This window comes from Cupressus sempervirens, chromosome 3 (assembly GCF_028749045.1).
Source record: "Cupressus sempervirens isolate cs-2001-9-10 chromosome 3, ASM2874904v1, whole genome shotgun sequence".
Taxonomy (NCBI): Eukaryota; Viridiplantae; Streptophyta; class Pinopsida; order Cupressales; family Cupressaceae; genus Cupressus; species Cupressus sempervirens.
In genome coordinates, this window is record NC_143120.1 from 686,496,976 (window position 1) to 686,510,763 (window position 13,788).

General features: G+C 31.6%; 1 pseudogene; it reads right to left on the reverse strand.

The window, feature by feature from the left end:
- Positions 1-212: 212 nt before the first annotated feature.
- The window catches only part of LOC149568607 (ABC transporter G family member 11-like), a 93,309-nt pseudogene continuing 79,733 nt past the window's right edge, over positions 213-13,788 (reverse strand).

Here is a 13,788-nt window from a genome sequence, read left to right on the forward strand (position 1 = left end):
TCATCCACCAAAAAATGCCACGTTAACCATAGCATGAAATGGACAATTTGTAGACTCTTAATCACAGTTTGTTACCTGACTGTGGTTACATAACTTGATGGTGTTGAATGGGGGATTGACCATTTGATTGGGAACTAATAGTTGTGCATTTGATGGTTAAGTAGATGACCAGCAATTGCCAATTACCTAACCCATATCTCATATCTATGAACTTAAATCCAAGGGCTTGTATGGTGCATCAATTTGGTTGAATATTCATGCTTAGCATTTGTGAGATTTGTGTATTGGATAACTTTGACTTTCCAGTGGTTCTGCATGAAGAGCTTTCCAGTGTTATTAACAACTCTAATTTGAAGAGATCCATAGACAAGCATCAAGAGTTCAGAAGCGCGGTGGTGAGTGTGGGGAGGATTCACTCTACTTGCCAGAAACTCCAATACCGCCATTGATACACCCACCCCATCTAGCACTAGAAATTCTTTCATGGTAGCTTTTGTCACTTTTGTTGTCATCTGCCCATCAATTTGGTATTTCCCACATTTTGAAATCCTGTGAAAGTGAAGAAATTGCCAGTCAAATTTTGTGGGGTTTGTCATGCTAGAGCAACGAAATTGGTGAGAATATCAAGATCTAATGAGTAGATTAGGGAAACACTACTAAATACCACTAAAATTGCCATGAAAGAAGCTCCATTGAATTCCATCTCTTTTAGAATATAAAAACTATAGAAAGAGGGAGTTGTGGATGTTTGGGTGTGAAGGGAAGTAGTGTATTAATAGGGTTACATTGCAGAGAAGTTTGTGGACTTCAATTTCTGAAGTTGGCTTTGTTTTGGATTTCTTCTCCATTCATTTTCTGCTAGTGGAACCCATCCTTTGACCAAAAAACCTAAGTGTATGTGTCTTCTATCCTATTATTATTATTTTCGTTTATTTGATCTAATTGTTTGCAGTATCTGTAGATTGTCACTAAAATTGAAATCATCTTAGTTTTCTATCCATACCCACAATATGAAAAGGCATTGGGCATTGCCTATTTGCAATGGTTAAAAGAATAGTTTGTTCTCCCCCATTATCAAGATTACAAAAAATTAGGGTCATTTCAACGCACATTTTCATCATTTTGATCACAAAGATAGTTCTTCTTTTGATAACTTTTACAGAGAGGAGGTGGCACCAACAGAGGAACGAGAACAAATAGAATTCTTTGTCTTTAAGGTAATCTGCGTATTAGATTTGTATTTTATGATTTCGCGTGTAGAATTTCTTCCAATTTAAAAGGTAGGGTTTCTTTTTTTTTAAATTAGTACTATTTTATTAATCTTTTTACAGCTTTAAAACCTAAACAAACACAGATCAACACAACTTATAGTTTTATATAAATGTCATTTCAACTCAAGACCTTTTTATAAAACCCCCATTTGTGGGCAATCTCTAAACTCAATTAAATCTAAGACTATAGTTAACAATGTAATAAACCTGCAGCATTCACATAAAATCCCCAATTTTTGTCCCAAACATTAAACCTGAGACTGATGTTAAACCAGTGGCATTTGCATTAAATCCCCAATTAAATCTGGGTTTGTGCCTCTGTAGTTATGTAATAAACACAACAAGAGGCACTTGTACCATACAAATAATTGAATATTAATTATGTTATATCAGCTATTCTTTCTACTCATAGTTCATATTCTTGGACAAAATGCAAGACAAATGTTAAGGAAGACTGATTTTAGAAAGGACAGTATAAAAGAATTTTCTCATTAGTGGATGCTTGAGTGTCATCTCAGCTACTTCTAAGTTTCCAACCTATAATATCTATAATAATATATATATATATATATATATATATATATATATATATATATATATATATATATATATATATATATATATATATATATATATATATATATATATATATATATATTCTCTCTAGGTGGCACTCAAATCATATCATACATTTAATCCACCAATTCATCATTTATTATAAGAATTCATGCAAATCATCTACATGCTCTAATTTGCAATTTTTCTCTATCTTCCATTGCTCTGGTACAGAAAGTTGTTCAATAAGAGCAACAAATTTAAATGAGTCTAAGATTGAGTGGCTCCTTTCCCATTGTTTTTTGATCTATTTTCCTTTCTTTTGAAATCCTTCCTTGCAAAATAACCTCTGATCCATAGAGTCACATCTTCACTGATCTTGATCGTTATGAAGAATATAATCCTGTAAATAATAATCATGCTCAATATCACTAAAAGATCCCACCATTTTGAGTTTTTTAATGTCTATTTGAAATACTGCAGAAACCACATATTTGCCTGATATCTTAGGATAGTAAGGATACTAGTTATGAAATTCTAGACCTAACAAATCATTCTGGTACAGACCCTATTAAATTGTCAAAGATACCCATTTCAGAAAATCCCATAAAATATTTTTGTTATTTATTGCAACTTATAAGCTAGCACATATATGGAGGGATTCCATTGTTTTCAAAGTGAAAATTTGCTTCAATTGGAAATTATGCATCATAATAATGTTAGGCAAGGTTTTCTTACCTACAATGCCCAATACTGGAAACTAATGTAAGACATGGGATATCATCTCACAGGCTTTGGAATATCCTTTGGAAGCCTAAAATATCCTGATTCCAGCATGAACATTCCCTGAAAAAAGAGTTATATTGAACTTTTTTAGATACTTCTCAACTCTATTTGGGAGGGAAAATTAATTACAAGGGAAATAAATGATGGGAAAAATCCTCATTAGCGGACTTGTCAAAGATGTGTAATCTTTGGCACTAACTATTGTACACTAATGTGAGCAATCTTTTCACAATTTAGTATTTCCCAGATGTTTAAAAAGGGGTAAGGATCCAAAAATTCATCTTATGAAGCTTTAAAGGTGGACCATAAGATCATACCATAAATAAACGAATACTCAAGGTAGGTGGCAACAAGAATTTTAGCAAGACTTCCATGGTTGGATAGAAAACTTTCTAGCATTGCAATCAAGTGAAAGGTAGTATATATCCTGCCTCAAAGATTTAGAGGATCTAAAGAGGGCCACTAGATTTGGAGATTAATAAACTTTCTGAAATTGGTTCTTCAATTTTTTTTATCCTGATATTCTTGAAATGCACTTAAAATCTTGATCATCACAACATAGTCAAGATGATCCAATCCTTAGCATGAACATAATGATGATAAAGATGAATAAGTAGACAACATAGAATAAATATTTCTAATGGCTAATATTGATATAGCCTATGATATAGGAGGTTAGGCCATGGGTATCGGTTGTTTAGTTGAATTTTCTCTCAAGTCTTGAAACATATCTTTCTTTCTTTACTATCCTTCTCTTTCCTAATGATGGACCATAGAATATGATCTAAAATAATACTAAAAAACATACACAATTGAATCTAGAAATTAAATTCCATATTAGTTTAGTCTTGTCCAACTTTATAATGGAAGGTCTTTTGATCTTATTTCCTTGATATTTTTCTAAGGATTTTTTCTCAACAACAAAAAAAATATAGAAAGCAAGGATAAAAAGTAATTACCTAAATGCTAGCACTAATGATAATATCCATGAGGAAGTTAGGCACAACACTAGCTATGGTCATCATGAGACTTTTCACCATTGTAACACTTGCATATAGGCACGACACAAAAAAATGCATAGTGGCTAAACCCAAGATGTAGCCTAACCATGTAATAACAAACTATCCCTGATATTATTGAAATCATAAACAAATATGGCGTCCCTGATAGAGTATTTCCCACCATGAAAGCCACAACTCCATAGTGTCCATTCATCCTTTCTCGTTGAAATACCTACATCACACGATAAAAGTAATAAATTTGTTTAGAATCATGTTTTTCCTACAATCCATAATGATCTAGCTAAAGATAATTCCATTTATTTCACCCAAGCGATGAAAACATCAAACCTTCAATATTTAGCACATGAATTTACCTTCATATCATCAACAAAAGATGGGAAGCCTCCAATAGACAAGAAAGTAATGAATCCAAAAATGAAGGAAGCACTAGCTCCTCTAGCCTAAACACATGTTGTACAACATGTTTAAGTGAAAAAATTGAGTAGCACAAGAAATATGTCCATAAAAATCTCAAGGATGACATGAAAATGAAGTCTTACCAGTATGGAATTATAGCATGTACCAACATTCAAGTAGATGGTTCCAATACAAATTGTGAGAAAATGTAAATGACAAGCCTGAGCCAATAATACCCAGCATCTCTACTCATATTAATAAATGCCCTATGCATTAAAATGTAACACTGCATCAAGAAACTAGCTTGGCTACCCCCTAAATCCAATATCATTCCTCTCTACGAATCAAAACCTCAAATCAAAAAATGCTTCTACAAATTCATTTCCTTTAATATCAAAGTAGTAAGATTCAAAACAAGGGAGCTTACGATTTGTGATATTTCATGTACTCTATCCTGTGCTACCTAATGATGCTCAGAGTGTTGGTACTTTTCCACAAGAGTTTGGCTAGCTTGGCTTGTTGTGATTTTTTCAAAAGGGTCATCTAATCTCTCAATCTAATCACATGAACAAAAGCTTAATCTTCATGAAACAAACACCTTTCAATGAATTGTAAGATTCACAACATCAAATTAAGATCGAAGATGTAGAAAGTACCCATAGTCTCATTGATCCTTTCAATGTAGCTTTCACTTTGTCAAAATCTAAGTTAATACATCTCAGAAAGTGATCAGATGGGTTTCAAAAAGGTGGGCAAGGAAATCTTTCTTTCTCAAAAAACTACAAACATCACAACAATTCTTATTTGTGAGAATCCATGAATCCAGTTCAGATTAGTATTCAGTACCACAAGAATCATCAATAAATGTAGCAATTTTTTTAATGGGGAATTTCATATGAAGGGTATTAAATAAGCATATTCCATCTAGGGAAAAATATTTATTTAAAAATAATAGTTTTAGTTGTCTAAAGCTGTTGTATTTGTTTCTATTTTTTATGCTGAGACTTTAGTTGGGTCACCACTCTATAGGATTGAGTGTTCTTCATATGCTTTTTCCTTGTCAATATGTGTGCTATTATTTCATAAATGATAAGTAGTTTTGATTTATATAATACAAATAATTTTTAGATAATATTAAGAGTATTTACATATGTAACATAAGTATGTGTATAAAGAATAGTCTCAATAATATGATTGTTGACCATCATTTATAAGACTATTAGATTGTTCTAATTCATTTCAAATAGTTTACAGAATTGACATTCATCTTGTCATTTTGAGGCGAAAAGGAAGTATATCTTAATAAATGACGGAAGCCATTGTATAGTGCACAATGAGCCTTGTAGTTTTAGCAGAACAAAAAAATTTAATATCCATTGAATGTATCTACCAATGACCTCAATTGTCAATAGAAATTTCCAAAGAATTCATTTGTATAGAAAGACTTCCATCAACTTATTCTTCAACTACACTCTAATCTAGCTTTAACTCCTCTATTACTTCAAAAAATCTTGTTCCTAGACTGGCAGTAGTAACTCAAATACTCTTAAATACAACAACCTACCATATAACTAAGCCTAATGACAATAACTCTAGTATTCTTAAATATGGAAACCAACCATTATAGCAAAGCAAACTTACCTTGCATGCCTGAGATGCCTTGCTAAAGTAAATAGTTTTCCCTCCAAAGAGAAAGTAGAGACTATCAAAGAGTTCAAACACCTTGTTGCTTGGTTGATGAACTAAAGCTATAATAATACGCCCATCCCTAGCCAAACTTCTTAATGTTTGGGTAACAAAAAATGCAAATGTGTTGCAATTAACAATTCACCACATATTAATACATGTAATTTTGAATTAGTCATAATCAATAGTCTACCCAATTAGTCATAACCACTAGTACTTAGTATTCTATGGTCTACAAAGAACAATAAGTTCATTAATGGAGTATTATGTGGTCTATGAGGAACAATAAAAAATCATTAAAAGCCTCTTTGATGTTATTCTAGATTCAGGATCAGCCACTAATTAGGAATTAGAGTGATTAATTCTTACATGTCTAAGTCACTTGTTGGTTCATCTAGAAACCTTGGCCTCATGTTTCCAAGCCAATGCTAAATCTTCTCTTTTCTCCACCACTGATTCCCCTCAAGTGCCAATTTCCAATGGGAGTGTTGGTACATTCTTGAAGATCCATTTCAACAAGTGTAGACTTCACTAGTGTTGATTTCTCTGACCAATGTATCTTATTAGGGAGTCTCAAATGAGCAGAGTATGCTATAGTCTCCCTCATGGTCAAGGTCCCAATCAAAGTATCATCTTGAGTCACATATGCCTACAACCAAACATAGGAGAGAAAAAACTATTTAACATCAAACATCAACAATTCACCCAAAAATAACTTAGCCCTATTAAGTACTATTAAGGAGCAACCTATGATTAAATCATACTTTTGTTCTAAAAAAGAGCTTTTTCTTGTAGTCGTTTAGCTTGATAGATCCAAACTAAAATGCATTAGATGCTAATCTACCTAATTTCCACAAAAAAATTGAAAATGTAAAAGGAATCATCAATAGTATGTTATGAAACAAAATTCCATCAAGAATGAAGCTCCATATAGATAGATAAAAATTTGAATAAGTTTAAATATAGATAGATATAATTGATTGGATGAACTCCATATTTAATGTTGTAGACAATGAAGTAATAATTTGTATTGTGTTCTATTAAAAGACAAGTATCATGAAACTGTTAGGATTTGCAAGTTGTTGAATGTATTAGGAAGTTGTGTTTAGTAACATTCTTGTTATATTATTGCAAATTGTATAGGATGTTAAAATTAAGCAAGAAATTAAAAGAAATCATCAATTCACTTTAGGCACCCTACATATTGGAAAGAGCTAAGCCTTCTGTGGATATGAAAGAGGTGCTCTATAGTAGGGAAAGAACCGATATGAAAAAGACACTGGTAAGATGAAGTGGTTTGAAAACACCCAAAAAATATATTATCCTCTGAGTATAGAGAATAATGTTGAAAATTTCTAATTCTTTTTATTTCCTTTCTTAGGAGAGCAAGGTTGTTGTGCAGAGGACTTCTCCCAGGTTTTCCAAAGATGGCCATGTGAGTGTGAAAATTAAAGTCATTATCATTTATAGTCATTTTTACATGATATAGTTTGAATCAATGGTGTGTGGATAGTTCCATTGACTTACAATTAATTTCAGATACAAAGCAAAAAACCTAGAGCAAAGGTTTTTCCATCGAGGGAAGTAGTGGGAGATATTGCAATTCACAAGTGTGATGTTGACATTGCTGGTGACACATCCCTTAGTTGTACTAAGGTTCAAATTTTGTATTCATTGTTGACAAATGATGTAATTTGTAGGAAGATGGCACTCATATGTATTATAGTTACATGCTATAAGTTTTTTTGGATGGTGATGTTTATATTTGTTTTATGGTTTCATTTGTGTAGGGGAGGGGCCAATATAGAATTGAAAAGTTTTCCCAAAGGAGGATATATCACTACCTTGTTGGAAGTTGTTTTGTTGATGGGGGAAAGAAGTTTTGGGACATTGCAAGGATGAACCTGCATAGGATGCAAATTCACAATCTCCCATTTATTGAGGCACCTTATCATGGGTGGCTTTTTGTAAGGAATAGCAAGAAAAAAATTTATGAGTCAAAATCAATAGGATATGTCTTTAAGAGAGCCACAAGTGTTGATTACCAAATGAGGATAAGGTTTGATGCCCAAAGAAGATGTTTACAGCAAGGCATATGCAAACTGTACGAGGTTTCCTGAGTTGAACTCCTTCTAGAAGAGGGTCTAGCCAAGATTGAAGAGGAAATGTGTTACTTTGAGAGTGATGAGTTGAGGAAGAAGAGATTAAAAAGGGTTGTAGCATTGGTGAAGAGAAGAGAGTCAATTTGATATAATAGTTTGTTCTTTACAAAAAAAATGTGTGCAAACATGTGAACCACTTTAAAGAAAGCTATTGATATTCATTAAATATACCACTGAAAGGGAACTCCATCTTTAGCCAATATGGGTGCTATAGATGGCATTGTTGCAAGATCAACATATGTACCACCTTCTACCTTAGTTGTAGGTGATAAGAGTTGTGTGCAATGATCTTGTGCATGACGAAATAAGTTTGGTAGAGTGAAAAGAACCTTTGTAAGAGTTTAAAAAATTATTGACTTTGACAACAATATAAGGGGGATCCCTTCTATTTCCAAAAGTGAAAGGATTGAGGTAATGAGGAAGACAAAATGTTATTTTTTATGTTTCTGTAAGATTGAATAATGTATTTTTTTCACCACTCATTTTTTGTGGTTGTGAACATTTTGGTTTGATATCTAAAAAATAGAACAAATCTTTTATTCTATGTCAATCATCTACCACAAAAGATAATGTTGCAACAATAGTTGAGTGTGAAGACGGGTATGTCCTTACTCTCCCAGCTTCTGCATGTGAGGGTGTTAAATCGACATTAATGAAATGCAAGAGTGGCAGTAAGTCTATGTTAGGAAAGCACTAGATAAGCAATGTTGGTTGATGAAAATGAGATTGAAGTTTAGGTAAGTAGTATGTGGTTGTGCGCAATGCATTATTCAGCCCACTCTTAATGGTAATGGTGGTGTTCAAGACAACAGCCTATAATTGAACATCTTTAAGAAGCAATATGCTTACAGTCAATTTAGTGATCAGCAAAGAATTTAGTGTATAAAATGTTGATAGTGGTGTCCATGTGACTTAATACCTATATTATTTGGTTATATGTAATGCAAGTCAATAATGGTGGTGTTTCCTTTAACACTCCATCCATGATGGAGGCCCTAGATAGAGATGTACATAATGTATTTTGGATTATTTCCCGAAGGAAGATTGGTTTAGAGTTATGTAATTTGAGAAAGCATTTTTCTAATTGTTGTGGTCCAGTACATAGCGAGGAGATATATTATGATGTATCACAATTCTTTGGTTGAGTGATCCATAAGGCTAGTTGGAACTATAAGCTCACACCCATCAGATAATAAAAAACATACACCTTTGGAAATGGGCATGGAAAGTCAAATAGATGTACAGGATAAGTTGCAGTCCTCGTGAATTAGTAAAAGTGATAAATGTATCCTTTTTTTCTATTTGTAAATAGCAATATAATCATCATTGGGATAGACAACCTAGGTTTCCTCTAAGCATATTTTATAATTGCAGGGAGTGAATGATGATGAGGGAGGCAAAGAGGAAGTAGTTTGCTCTTATGCTAGTGGTGATCATGTAGACCTACAATGTCAAGGTATATTGGTAGGTAAAGGTATCATTGAAGGTGAGGGCAGTGATGTGATGTGTCACAGCAAACCACTTTGTGTAGGGGCTACAAAAGTGAAAATTGTAGAGGTTGTTGACCCGAGTGCTAGGGTACCCTACCCTCATTCTTTTTATGAAGTTTTAAGTGACTCGTTAAATTTTTTTGAAGCGTGGAACATCTATGACATGTCCTCTAATAAAAATTTGCAGCAGCATAAGGTATTATTGTCTCTCTTTTTTTTTTGCCTAAGCTAATAGTTTATTGATGTCTACATATATTGATGTCATTTATTTGGAGGCTGCACTCATCCAACTTGTGTGCATAACTTTAGGCTAAAGTGTAGGACACATGAAGGTAGCCAAAGAATCCAGCAATCCCCTTCCTACCCCTAAAAGATGTAGCCTCAGAATTCACAAGTTAGGTATTACCCCTCTAATTGTGCACAAGGACCCCAAGAGGCACCGTAGATTTTATGAAAGCATTTTCTCTATTGCCTAAAATAGACATCAGAGTGGTAAATCAACATCAAAACATTAGGGATTGATTTATATGCCATTGAATAGTGTATGCAACATTGTTAGTAGGCTTACTAAGCATTATTGATGTCATTGGTCAAAATCTCCCCTTCTTCAATGAAATTGGAGCTAATGCTTATTCCAAATGTGCAATCATTTCCTTTATATTTGTTTAATTCTATACTATTTTAAATCCTTATTTCTAGTTCAATTGGACTATTCAAACTATGCTTTTTGATTTATGCATAAATATGTGTTGCATATTTTACGCATGTTGATTTGTTATGCTTTGTCATTAATGTACAACAAGGGAAATCTAAATTTATCTAGTATATTTGTCATAATTGGTTGTTATCATATTGTGGTTATTCTATGGTGTGATTCTACTTTAGTTATAATTATTGTCTTTTTAGTGTAACGCCCCACTCGGGAACCCAAGAGAAATAAACCTAACATGTTACAATGTTTACTGAACTATTTTTTTTTTTTTAAGTTTAAACAACATCAAGATAACATTAATGCGGAAGCAATATGAACATATACATCAAATACACATATGCAAATATAGATACAGTTTCAATTCCTCAAAGGTTCCTTTACGTTGAGTCACATTTAATAATCTTAAATTAATTAGTTTAAGTTTCAAGTACAATGTCTCAAGATCATAAAGGAATAACAGATACATAGTCGCACAAGCAAATGCATAAGTATAAACAATATAATGAAAGTACATCCAATCAATAACATCCACTGCACATGTCGCAGGGTATGTGAAAATAGATACTGTACAACAGAATACATGATAACATATATACTTCATCTGAAAAGAAGTCTCTGAGATAAGAAGTAAGAATGATAAAGGTACATCTTCTACAACGAACATCCAACAGCTGGAAATGTGAAGGGGAACCCAAATGGTAAGAAGGCACTACCTCCCGACCGCGTGGTTACCTAGTCAGGCTTCCACTCCCACCATGCAGGGAAGATAATGAACGATCCACATACGACTATCAAACATAAAACATTCCTAGGCAAGGTACCCCTAATAGCCAAAACTACCTCAAAGGTAACACATACTACTTAAGAAGATAAAATAATCCAAAGAAAGAACACTCAATCCAATACCGACACCACATAACCAAACATCATACACAAACCAAGTATAAACCAAATACCAAGATCATAAGATAAAGTCAACGAAAGATAATCATCTCAAGTCAAAAACCACATGTCAAAAGTACAACATAATGAAACACCAATCATCATCAATGAAAGTAAGTAACCACAATAAACACATCCAACAATAGATACACCACCAACAATAAGTACACCACATCCAACAATAAGTACACCACCAAAGATACACAAAAACTACGGAGGAGACTTAGGCTACATACTAGGGAGTGTCATCACATGGCTGCTTGAGTTACCCTGGACTGATCTCTTAATAGACCCCGGACCCTCAAGCGTTGAGTTACCCTGGACTGGTTACTTTGAACCCCGGACCCTCAACATCACACATATGGAAACTAGAAAGCCCTCTCAAGAAGACGAGGCACTCATTTCATTCCCATCCTTAGTCTATACAAGCACTAAAGGCATGGGTAGATCAAATATCTCTAACTTATCTTTTTAGTGTGTTTCCCCCCATAAATTTTACTTACTAGATTATCACTTATTACATAACTTGCATTAGGTTACCCTGGTACTAACCACTTTGGGTCCCGGACCCCTATGCAAGCCACTCCCAAGTCACATACCTAGACAACCTCTCCTAAGCACATAAAAACACAGTTGTGTCCCATACCACAACACCCATAAAGATCAAACTCGGTTCCTTAACAGGCAACCTGATAACAAGATGGATCAAACTAAATCCAAATACACATAAATGCTCACAAAACAAATCTCATAAGTATAAACTCCAATTTGAATCACAAGAATCATCATAACATCTAGCCACATAATAGTATCCAAGAAATCTCACAAAACCTCTGGTGTACATCCTAGACTGGTCGACATCTAAACAACACCAAAATCCAAAAAGAAATATAGACAGTACATAGAAAACATCATAGTCTCACAGTTGGATTTGATTGATAATATATTGTTGAATTAATGTAAGGTTTCAATTTTTTTTTTTTTTTTTTTTTTTTTGTTAAAATTAATTTTTTTTTTTTTTTTTTTTTATTAAATTTTTTTTTTTTAATTTTTTTTTATTATTATTATTATTATTATTTTTAAATTATTATTATTATTATTATTATTATTTAACTAAGTCAAATTTCAATAATTTTGTTTATTAGAAGAACAACCCTTCTAATAAATTTAGATAAATTATTATATATGAAAATTTTAAGAATTGTATTATAATTCTATATTCTTTATTTTATAATATTTTTCTCAACGAACTTCATAACAATATTATTTTAATATATATATATATATATTTTAATAACATTTACGATATTAAACTGATAGGAAAAATAAATTGAACCCTTCGAATTTTCAATCCTAAGATTTTCATTTTCAAAAACAAACCCCTTCCAAATTTAAATTTCTTAATTCCATTTTAATTCAAAACCCAAATTTCAATTTAATACTAAATTTCTTTCAGAAGTAAAACAAGGTTTTCTAAATAGTTTTTCAATCCCGATTCCTAGAAGAAATCAAATCGCAAAAGATTCAGAAGAAAGATAGCAAGATTCATTCAATAAAATTTGGGAAAGCAATTTCCAACAAGCACGAAGAAGACAAAGATCTGAAAGTGTTTCTAGAATGGTTCACAAACCCTACCTTGATCTGATGCTAACAATCTGGTGAAACCCTTGCTAATCCAAACCCTTCCAAGCTTCCAAAGATTTCTTTGCTCCCCTTTCCAAAAGTGTGTTCCCTAAAAACCTGTGTGTGCAATAATGACCCAAAACCCTCTAATATAGAATCTAATTACCTTTTAGGGCTTCTGTCCCCACAACTCTAAAATAATAATTACTTTATTTAATTAATTCATTCATGCACAATTAATTTCCCTTTTAATTAAAATTATTATTTTATTATTCCTTTCATGCACGTTAAGTGAATTGTTAAATTACTTTATTTAACTTTCCACTTTACTTTAATAAATTTATAACTTTTTAAATCTCATGTGCACATTATTAAAATATCTTTATTCAAGTTCACATTTTTATCTTTTAATTAATTTTATTTTTAACTCATGCATAATTCATGCGAACTATAATCTTTATGATAATTAAATATCATTTCACTTTTAATTTCATTTTTAGAAACTTAATTGATAAAATATTTATTAACTTAAATAACAATAATATTTAGCATTTATTTAAAAATGCACTCTAAATATATTATTATTAAATTAAATAAATATAATCACGTTCTAAATTTAAACTTTAACTTTTATCTCCAATATTTAATTCTCTCTTATTTAATTAATTCATTCATGCACAATTAATTTTCTTTTTAATTAAGATATTCTTTTATTAATCCTTCATGCACTTTAAGTGAATTGTTAAATTACTTTATTTAACTTTCCACTTTGACTTTGTTTTTAAAGTTAATTTATAATTTTAATCTCATGTGTACTTTATTAAAATACTTTTATTCAAGTTCACATGTTTTTATCTTTTAAATTAATTTCTATATTTTAAACTTATTCATGCGAACTTAAAACATATTCATAATTTAATATCTTTCTCCTTTTAATATTTTTTTGAACGTTTAACTTGATAAATATTTATTAACTTAGATAACAATAATATTTAGCATTTATTTAAAAATGAACTCTAAATATATTATTATTAAATTAAATAAATATTATCATGTTCTAAATTTACTCTTAAAACTTTTATCTTCAATTTAATTCTTTATATTTAATTAATTTCTCAATTAATTAAATATAATTAAATATTC